Source organism: Sciurus carolinensis, chromosome 9, assembly GCF_902686445.1.
Source record: "Sciurus carolinensis chromosome 9, mSciCar1.2, whole genome shotgun sequence".
NCBI lineage: Eukaryota > Metazoa > Chordata > Mammalia > Rodentia > Sciuridae > Sciurus > Sciurus carolinensis.
In genome coordinates, this window is record NC_062221.1 from 16,103,577 (window position 1) to 16,113,587 (window position 10,011).

Here is a 10,011-nt window from a genome sequence, read left to right on the forward strand (position 1 = left end):
ATTTTTAAGACAAGGAAATGGATGCTCAAAGATGTCAAATGCTTTTCTTGGGATGTTATGCCCTTGGTGGAGTAGGAAGAGCTAAAACACGAAGGTTCTGATTACCAGCCTGGCTCAGGGCTCTTCCACAACAAACCATGTCCTGGTACGTAGGATGCCTGGGGCAAGGCCTGCAGAGGATCTACTCTGAAGGAAAATAAAGCTCAGAAAGGTTGAGGGACTTGCTTAAGGTCACACAGTGGCTGTCAGCCACTGACTAGACAAGAATCCCATCTTCGGACTCCTGGGTCCAGTTCTCTGCCCTCCAGGGTTCTGATTCCTTCAATATCCAAACTGCTCGAACAATTAAGATATGTTTTTGTTGCCTCTGTTTCTTGGTAGTACTCTGTAAAAGCAAAAGATAATTCTCAGGGAGATATTAAATAAAAAGCCATAAAAACATCTCATTGCCACAGGCTGAACAATTTGAAGGGAAATTTGCTGAGGAATGAGCCGTATTGTTGGAGCCGAGGGAACTAAGCAGAGAAGGCATGATCCGTCTCTACTGCAGAGTGTAGGGCTGGAGGATCCAATTTCATCATGGTGCCTCAACCCAGAGCCTCAGTAGCTCTCTTGGCCTTCCCTTGATGTAGCGGGGGTGGGCGGGTCTCAGAGTAGTCAGACTGTGGTGTCCACTTGACACAGGAATCTCATACTTCCTTGCCTCACAAAATAGTGGCAGTGCTGCCTGCCCGACTGTCTTTTCCTGTCCTGAAATTATGGGCTCCTGTGTTTATGTTACTGTGACAAAATACCTGAGAGAAACAGCTTCAAAGAGGAAAGATTTGTTTTGGCTCACGGTTTCAGAGGTTTTATTCCTTGGTTGGCTGGATCCATCGCTATGGGTTTGTGGTGAGGCAGAGCATCATGGCGGAAGGGTGTGGTGGAGCAGAGCTGCTAAGCTCATGGCAGCCAGGAAGTGGTGGCAGAGGAGGGGCCAGGGATAAGATAGACCCTAAAAGGGCATGCCCCCAGGGACCTACTTCCTCCACCAAGGTCCCACCTCCAAGAGTTTCCACCATCTCCCAGTAAATTCAGAAGCTATGAACCCACCAATGGATTAAGCCACTGATGAGATCAGAGCCCTTGTGATCCAGTCCCTTCTAAGAGCCCCATCTTGGAGCATTTCTGCGCTGGGGACCAAGTCTTTAACACGTGAGACTTCAGGGGACATTCAAGGTCTAAACCATGGCAGCATCTTACCCAGGCTCTGTGCTCATAATTTTTCCAGGTAGAAATCAAACACAAGTTGCCTAGACTTACTGTGTTATAAAGTCCCAGAGGAAATTACCCAGGTATCTGAAAATTCTCGCTGTCACACGGGTTAGCTATTGCTGCAATAATGCAGTTCCACAAACCATCCCAAACTCAGTGCCTGTAGCATTAAGCGTTTACTCTCACCAACATGGCTGCCATTCAGCTGATGCCAGATGGTCCTGCCTGGCAGCATGGCTTCAAATGGTGGTTCAAGTGGGTCTTGACTCCTGGCGGCTGGGCTCCTATTTACTTCATGTGTACTCGTTCTGGGCCCAGGGGAAGGAGAAGCAGCTAACTAGGGAAGCATTACCCAGGAGATGATGGACAGGACCCAACCCTGCACGCACACTTCAATCTTGCGCTGGCACCTTGTCTGCTAATATCACACTGACCAGAGCAAGCTGATGACTGAGTCCACGGTCCAGAGGTGGAGCAGCAGGAACGCTCTGCTGCGGGTCCCCCGAGCAAGCCCAACGTCCACGAAGTGGGAAAGAACATTCCCATGGAGAAGGCTGATGGGAGGGAAGATTTGCTCTGTAGAAATCTAGTTTACCACCGTCACGGAGATGGTGTCCAACCTCTGCAACTCAGCTTCCACCTATCCATGTCTTCAGGTGATTCTCCTCTTCCTGCCTGGAGGGGGCGCTCCTTCCCCCCATCACAAAGGAAGGGAGGAGATTCTACTTAGGTTCAGTGAACTCTGCTCATGTACGTGCGGGTTCCGGTAGGAGTCACTGGGCTGGTTTTGCTGAACATCAGCAAATACTGCATGGGTATGTGTAGGCATTCTCTTCAGGATGGTTGTCTCTGCGACACCTTTTGTTCTCAGTTATGGGGCTTTAGTCAGCCTAAGGGCTTTCCCAACCAAAGGAAAAGTCCCTTTCCATAGGATGAGGCTATAATTCTCCATTTACCTGCTTCCCCCAATTTGATGCTGATCAGTGAATACCAACACATATGCACTTCTCTCGCTGCTGCGATGCCCTTGCAGTATTTTAAAGTGTTTTAACTTATTTAATATTAAAGATCTCATGCCTCTTTGAGATAAGCATTCCTGATACTTTCTACACTTGTTTTATTTCCATAGAGTATGTTCCTAAAAGTGGGATTGTTGAATTAGCAATAACCTCTAACAAAGATTGTGCCAATTTTTATTTTTCATGGAGAAAACTTTCATATAATATTTCTTTACATCCACTATTGCAAGCAACATTGTTACTCTTTAATTTTGTAGATTGGGAACTTTAGGGTAAAAGTGGAAAGCCCCAATGGCAGTCTGTGTTATGGTTTTGATATGGTGTCCCCCAGAAGCTCATATGTGAGTCAATGCAAGGTGGTTTCGAGGAGAAATGACCAGACCAGGTTATAACCTTAACTTAATCAGTAAACTAATATCCGATGGTAACTGGAGGCAGGTGGGGTGTGGCTGGAGGAAGGGGTTCATTGGGGCATGGCTGTGGGGTGTATATTTTGTATCTGGAGTGTGCAGTCTCTCTCTGCTCCCTGATCATCAGGTGGTTCCCTGTGCCACACTCTTGCGCCATGAGGTCCTGCTTTACCCCGAGGCCTGAGGCATGGAGCTTGCTGTCTGTGGACCAAGACCTCTGAAACCATGAGCTCCTGAATAAACCTTTCCTCCTTTACAGTTGTTCTGGTTGGGTCCTGTAGTCACAGCAGCAGAAAAGCCATTTAAAACAGTCTGATTTGGAGTTTAGAAGATAAAGGCGGGAAGAGCATGCCAGTTTCTCCTATCCTCTCTTTAAATTTTGTTGGCACACTGGCTGATAGTGAAAGATCAAAAGGTGTCTTAAGGTCAAAGGAGAGACCAGTCCCAGGAGTCCCCAGAATGGAGACTCTGCATCAGTATCAGTAGTTGGTGCAGATCCCTTAAGCCAAATTAACATGCAGAACATGGGGACAAGGATGGACATCCAAACAAGGAGCAGCCACCTGGCAGAAAGGGAGAACCCTAGACTGACCCCATCCAGAGTCCCCGAGTATGGAATATGCACCATGGAACATATACCCTTATATTTAATGATATCAAAAGGTAAAACCCAAGCATTCATGCTGCTGTCGTTGCTACTTGAATAATACTATTATATTGTAAGAACTTTAAAATATATTCAGTTTATTTCCTTTCTGATTATCAAATAAATATATTTTCTTTTGGAAGAAGAGGAAAAGCATAAAGATACAGAAAAAGATTCATTCATAATCCCACCACCTAGGAGCTTAAAGAACAGATGTTGGTGTTTTGACTCTGACATTATACAAATACAGTTGGCCTTCTGTATCCACAGTTTTCGCTTCTCAAGATTCAACCAACCGTGGATTGAAAATATTAGGAAAAAATGTGTTTGTTTGGAACATGCATAGATGCTTTCTTCTTGTCATTATTTCCTAAAAAATACAATATAATATCTATTTATATCGCATTTACATTAGGTGTTATACATAATCTGGAGATGATTTAAAGTATATGGGCATTTATATGCAAATACTACACAATTTATATACGGATTTGAGCATCTGCAGATCTTGGTATCTGCATGGAGGGCGAAAGTGGGTCAGTTGGGTGAATGGGCCCTGGAACCATTCTCTTTCAGGGAGGAAAGACCTTGTTATTGCTGGGTCTGTAGTAATGGAGTACCACCTCCTGGTGGAAGTTTCCTGAATTGCAGGTAATCCTGGTGCTCAATTGTTTATGAAGAAAGGGAGAAAAAGAAATGATAACCTTAATTGCCTTTAAAAAAAAAAATAAAGACAGAAGCCCTTGGAAGTGTCAGTAGGAAGAGGAGGAGCGAGTGTCTAAGAAGTACAGCTTGGAACTAGACGGGTAATAATAGAGGGGAAGGGAGGCTTGCGGGGAGGTTGGTTCACTCAAACTCTTGCTTACTACTATTGCTAAAAACTTCCATTTGCTAAAGCACAGTGCATCCAAAACAGATTAAACCTGCCATTTTGGTTAAGTAGTCATAGGGGAACAAACTGAAGCCCAGGCTCCCTAAGTTTGAAAACCTAGCAAAGGAATTTGAAAAAATGTAACTTCAGTTTCTGTGTCTTTCAGAGAGCAAGACAAATGACAAAAGAATCAAAGACAAACAAACTAAACCCAAATCTTTCTCTTTGTGTATGAGAGTCAAGGTATGGAAAACTGGCCAAGCAGCTGTGGGCAGAGACTGTGACCTGGGAACTCTGGAGATGGGATTCATTTGTAGGAGTTAAGTAAAGGGACCCCTGGATGTGGCATGATTCGCTTCTCTCTAAACCTTGCTCCGAAAGGTTTCCGCTTTAATTGCTTTGGTTGTGACTGGAGGTGTGCGGCTCAGACATTGCCTAGGAAACCCTCCGTCATGGATGCCACCCTGGACCAGCGCCAGGGAGAGGGCAGCTGGACCTCTGCAGGGATTTCTGACCCTGTCAAGACTGCAGATCTCCTTAAATGTCAACATATTCCTGGTATCCCCACAGGCTGATGCTTGCGCTTTTAGTGACTTTGTATTGGTTCACTGCCACGGTGGCCCTACCTCTGAAGAACATAAGCTCAGGGGCGGGAGAAGAGCTTTATTTCCTTCTGCGCCCAGTGCCTGGTATGCAGGCTGATTCCTCGAGCTCTTCACTTGCTCTGAAGCCTGCATTTTGGGGTCCCCTGGGGCAGGAGGTCTCAGTAAGTTGCTCATGATGGTGGTGGCGACAGACTGCCCCAGTCTGCCCTGTGAAAATATGCAAAGAGGCCAGCTCGCTCTGGTCTCCACGCAAAACTAGTGACCTCAGAGACGGGCAAGCTCTGCAGAATGAGGGCCTCTGATCTGGAGCCCCTGGCCTGCGGCAGAGGCAGAAGGTAAACCAAGGGCTTCCTAGCTTCACGGAAATCCTGGGCACAGTCTCATTGGATGTTCTTTCCTCCAGGACTGGTCATCTCCCCAGAGTCTCAAAGAGTCCATAACCGGGTCTCTGCCTGGACACTTCTGCCTCGACAGAGGCAGGTCACACCTAGGTGCGCTGCAGTGACGGCACTGCGTGGATTATTAATGGAACCATGGTCATCATGGAGCTCCGGCAACCCGCCAGGCACGGGGTTGTGGGGCTCCTGGTGGTTCCCACAGAGTGAAGCCCTCAGATAAGAGAGTGCGAGGACCTTGAAAAAGGCCTGCAGAGTGTGGGGACGGGGACACGGACTCCCGGGAGGGGTGTGATGTTGGCGCTCTCTCCAGGCACCACCCTGGGAAGGCGTCAGTGGCTCAGGCGAGGAGTCCTCCTGGGAGTCCTGCGAATGCGTCCTGGCCTTCCCCTTCCCGCCCTGGCTTTCCTGGGGAGCCAGGAGGGAAGCCCCGTCTGTAGTTGACACCAATTCTCGGTGAAAACCAGCTCCTTGCAGAGCTGAGGGGAGGTCCCTCCGCCCAGCAGGTACCTCCTCAGCTTCAGCACAGGGAGGCCCTGGCTTGTCCCGGGAGACGCTGGCCCTTTTACTGCTCTAAGCCACAGCTGATCACTTTTACCCACACCAGACGCAAGGCTTGTTTTAAACTGGGAAACCGGAACTTTGGTCAGGGGCACAGCATGCCAGCTTTGGACCTTGGTGGCCCTTCTTTCACGGTTCTTATGGGGGAGTGGACACAAAAGCCCACTACTGAGGTGAAGGGAGGGAGGGGCTGGTCTGGAAAAGACACAAATCATGCAAAAAAGGCCAAGCATGCAGGAGGGGCGGAGTTTGGTGGAGGAGGCGGGCCCTGGCTTCACGGCTGCCTGGGGCAACGTCTCCCTCATCTTGGTGTCCCCAGCATCATCACATGCCGACATGGTCAGGGGCTGCTGAGGAAGGCTGTTTTCGAGCTGAGGAGAGCCCCGATCTGATAACACTAGGGGAGAAGAGAAAGCATTTTGCAAGTGGCCAAAACCCTGCTCCAGCTTAAGCCACAAAGGAGAATTTGGGAGGGTAGCGGTGGACGCTGATGCAGAACCAGGAACGTGACCAGGTCCCCTTCTGCCTCACCTGAGTGTCTATTTTTTGGCTTCATTCTCTAGACTAGCTGTGAGGCAGGGCCCAGTGGGGAGGCAGGGTGGAACCTCATCCATGACAACCTCCGGGAAAGGGTTGCGCTCTATTTCAACTGCTCTGTGCCCTTTAATAAGCTGTGTGATCTTGGGCTGGTTACTTAGCTCCTCTGTGCTTCAGTTTCCTCATCAGGAAGATGGAGACGATAGAGTCTACCTCATAGGATTCTTGTGCGAATCAAAAGAGCCAATATATGTAAAATGCTTGAGAGTGGGCCAGGACCACAGTTGTGTTAACTACTGCTTTTATACTTACTATGATTTGTTCTTAGCCCAACAAACTTTATCCGATCCTCAAGAGCCACTTTAAATCTGTTTTTCTCTGACCCCTGCCATCTGGCCACCAGTGCCCTCTGGACTTTCTCATTCTTGCTTCTGACATGTGAGTCCGCCCCTAGAGGCTGTCTCCCTCGCCAATGTGCCCAAGCCTGTCCCTCGACTTCGCTAACTCCCTTCAGTTTTCATAAGCCAAGAATGTTCCACTCCTTCCTTGAAGCTCGCCCCGACTCCAAAGCCTGCATGGGTAAGGCTTGACTTGTCCCCACTACTTCCGGGATGGAAGCCCACAGAGGGCAGAACCGCTTTATTTCTCCATATGCCAAGGGCCTGGCCTGTGCAGCACTTGGTCGATTTTTATTGAGTGAATTTGTTGTCTGCTTTGTGCTCAGAGAGAAACTTCCCATGTCTGGCTTTATTAAGATGAAAGACTCTCTTTACTATGGTTTTCTTGGAAGGAAAAAAAAAAAAATCAAAGAATTAAGCCCTGAGACTCCCACAGTTTTATATAGAAAGCATTATTTCTGAGCTAAATGATTTTTTTTTTCCTGAAGGAAAATTTAGAAATTATAGCTCCTGGTGGAATTATAGGAATGGAAATGAAGGCACACCCGGATTCTCAGCACTGAGAAATTCTGTTTTGCACCTATTTTGCTAACTTCTACAACTTGGTATAAACAATTGGAACTTCCGGACTGGTTTAGCTCCTCAGCAACACGTACCCTGTGGGCATCTCTCCAATTTGCGTTTTCCCCTTAGACTTAGTCAATTATTTGCCTTGGAATGTGCTCATTTTTCTGGGAACTTTTCTAGATGACCCGATTCTTCTGGTTGTTTACTGGCAAAGAAATGCCTTCTTCTCAATCAAAATGACTGCGGATCATTTGGAAACCAGAAAAATCCCTGTCCCTCTTCCCCCATGCGGGCCCTCTCCTGTCTCTCGGCTCTCCTGCTGCCTCTATGGAAGGATCAGGGACGGTGACTGCAGACGTGTTTGGGGTGCGGGCGTGCGCGGCGCACCAGCGTGTGTCTGTGGATGTGGGGCGTCAGCACACGTGCGTGCGTGAGACCGAGCCCGCGCTCCCCACTGGAGAGGGCGCAGCGCTGCTTTGGGAGCACGTAGGGCCCGCCACCTGAGGAGTCCCATTGTCTCTTGCCTCTCGGGCGTGCTCCCTGCCTGGTGGCCGGGTTCCCCTGTCTTTCCTTCCGGAGCTCCCAGATCAAGTGCATGCATTTCTCAGGTATCAGCGAGACAGGCGCAGAGTGGGACCTGAGATTTATCCCTGGGTTCATTTTGGAGGGGAGCAACTGGAGATGACAGCAACGGTTTAAATGATCTCAACGTTCCTCCACAAGCCCTGCTTCTCGAAAGCCCGCAAAACAAAGAGAGGGGGCCCAGGGGCTGATAAATGCTCAGTTTAACCGCTCTCATCAGTGAGCGTTTTCCGAGCGTCCCTGCGCCAGTTCGCCCTGCCTCCCTGTCCCTTTCAGGCTGCCCTCGGCTCCTTGGCAGCCCACTGGCCTTCTCCTTACCGGTTTCCTGCTCGGTCTCCAAACCTAATTCGGTCCTAACATTGCCAGGAGCCATCCTGTGGCCTCCTGGTTCACAGCCTAGTGGTTCCCATGCTTGTTGGGTTGGTTCAGGGCTGCTGGTCAGAATCAGGCAGAAGCTTTCGGAAAACAATGTCTAGGCCCCTGATTAGGGACCCAGAGACAGAGCCTGTGCCCTCTGTACTTTTAAAGCTTCATAGGTCGGGGCTGGGGTTGTGGCTCAGTGGTGGATCACCTACCTGGCTTGTGTGAGGCACTGGGTTGGATTCTGAGCACCACATAGAAATAAATAAAAAATAAAGGTCCATTGACTACTAAAAAAAAAAATAAAAATAAAAAAAAAAAAAGCTTCATAGGGATTGCAATGCTCATCAGAGTTTGAGACTAGAAGCAAAGTCACATATTCAAGTGCCGAATTGTTATTTGGTGGTTCTTTTATTTTATTTACATTTATTTATTTATTTTGCAGCACTGGGGATTGAACCCAGGGCCTTGCACGTGCTAGGCAGGTGCTCTACTGCTGAGCCACATAACCGGCTCTTTTAAAAACTTTTTTTTGAGACAGGGTCTTACGAAGTTGCCCAGGCTGGCCTCAAACTTGCCACCCTCCTGCCTCAACCTCCCCAGTTGCTGGGATTATAGGCCTCACCACCCTACAGGGCTCTTACAGTTATTTTGTAGTTAGGAAGCAACCTGAAGATGGGAACTAGCTTTGTGCCTCTCTGGTCTGCCCTGCAGAGCCCAGCTAAGATCAGGGCACTCCATTTCATTCGTGTTCTAGAACAGCACAGTCATGTCCACTGGTTCTGCTCTGTGTGTCCAGCCCAGGGCTGTCCTTTGAGCCCCAGCCTTGCACAGTCATGCTGATTATGAAGCTGTTGACTCAGCCCCAAAGTCTGTGGCGCTGGGGCTGGAGCTCTGCCCAAGGCATTTTTCATTTGCCAGTGGCTCCGCTGGGCTCTGCTACCAGGGGACACCAGAGAAAGCCTGGAAGGGAGAAGGAGAGTCCCCTGTGTTTGCACACCATTCTGGATGGCATTGCTATAGCCACAGTCCTTCTGGCCAGTGGCAGCTCTGCTCTTGGCAGTTTTTCAACTTCCCCTGCATTCTTAGAGCCAGGCCCTGGGACCCCTCAGATATACCGGCACTAGCCAGACAGTGACCCCTGATTGGAGATCTGAGTCTCAGCTCAGAGCCCTCTTTCTGAGCGCCTGCCTCTTTAAATCCCACCCTCTTCCCTTTACTCCCCTAACCCTAATGGGGAGAGTGGCTCCCTGGAGTTGCTGACTCTGTTAGTCCAATGTCCCTTTTCTGTCCTCAGCCTTCTAATACCCACTGAATCAATTCCCCATATTCAATTCTCTCTGTTAAAGTAACTGGTTGGATTTCTGCTTTCCTGACTCTATCAGCTCATGTCATAGCCACCTGCTGCTATTTGGTTCTACTGGGTGTCCCTCAAGCATGTCACACTTCTATTGCCCAAAGCACAACTCTGGAATTTCCCTGTCGGTTGTTCATTTCCCTGTTTGGATGTATCATCCATATATTCTTAGTCCAGAATCTTGGGCCTCACTCTTGATTCCTCTCTCCTGCTTGCTTGCATGCACCCCATTGGTCAGAGAGGGCTGCCGATTCTGCCTTGAATCCTCCCAGCCCAGGGATGATGCTAACAAGCCCCCCCGCCTTTTCTCTTGCCTCCTTCCCTCCTAGCACTTCTCACCATTTCCTGTTGTCTCTGTGTTGTACCTTTACTTACTTGATCTGTTCCACTTATTATAAGTAAACCCACAGGACAGGGACTGTGTCTATTTAACTCATCGCTATGACCCC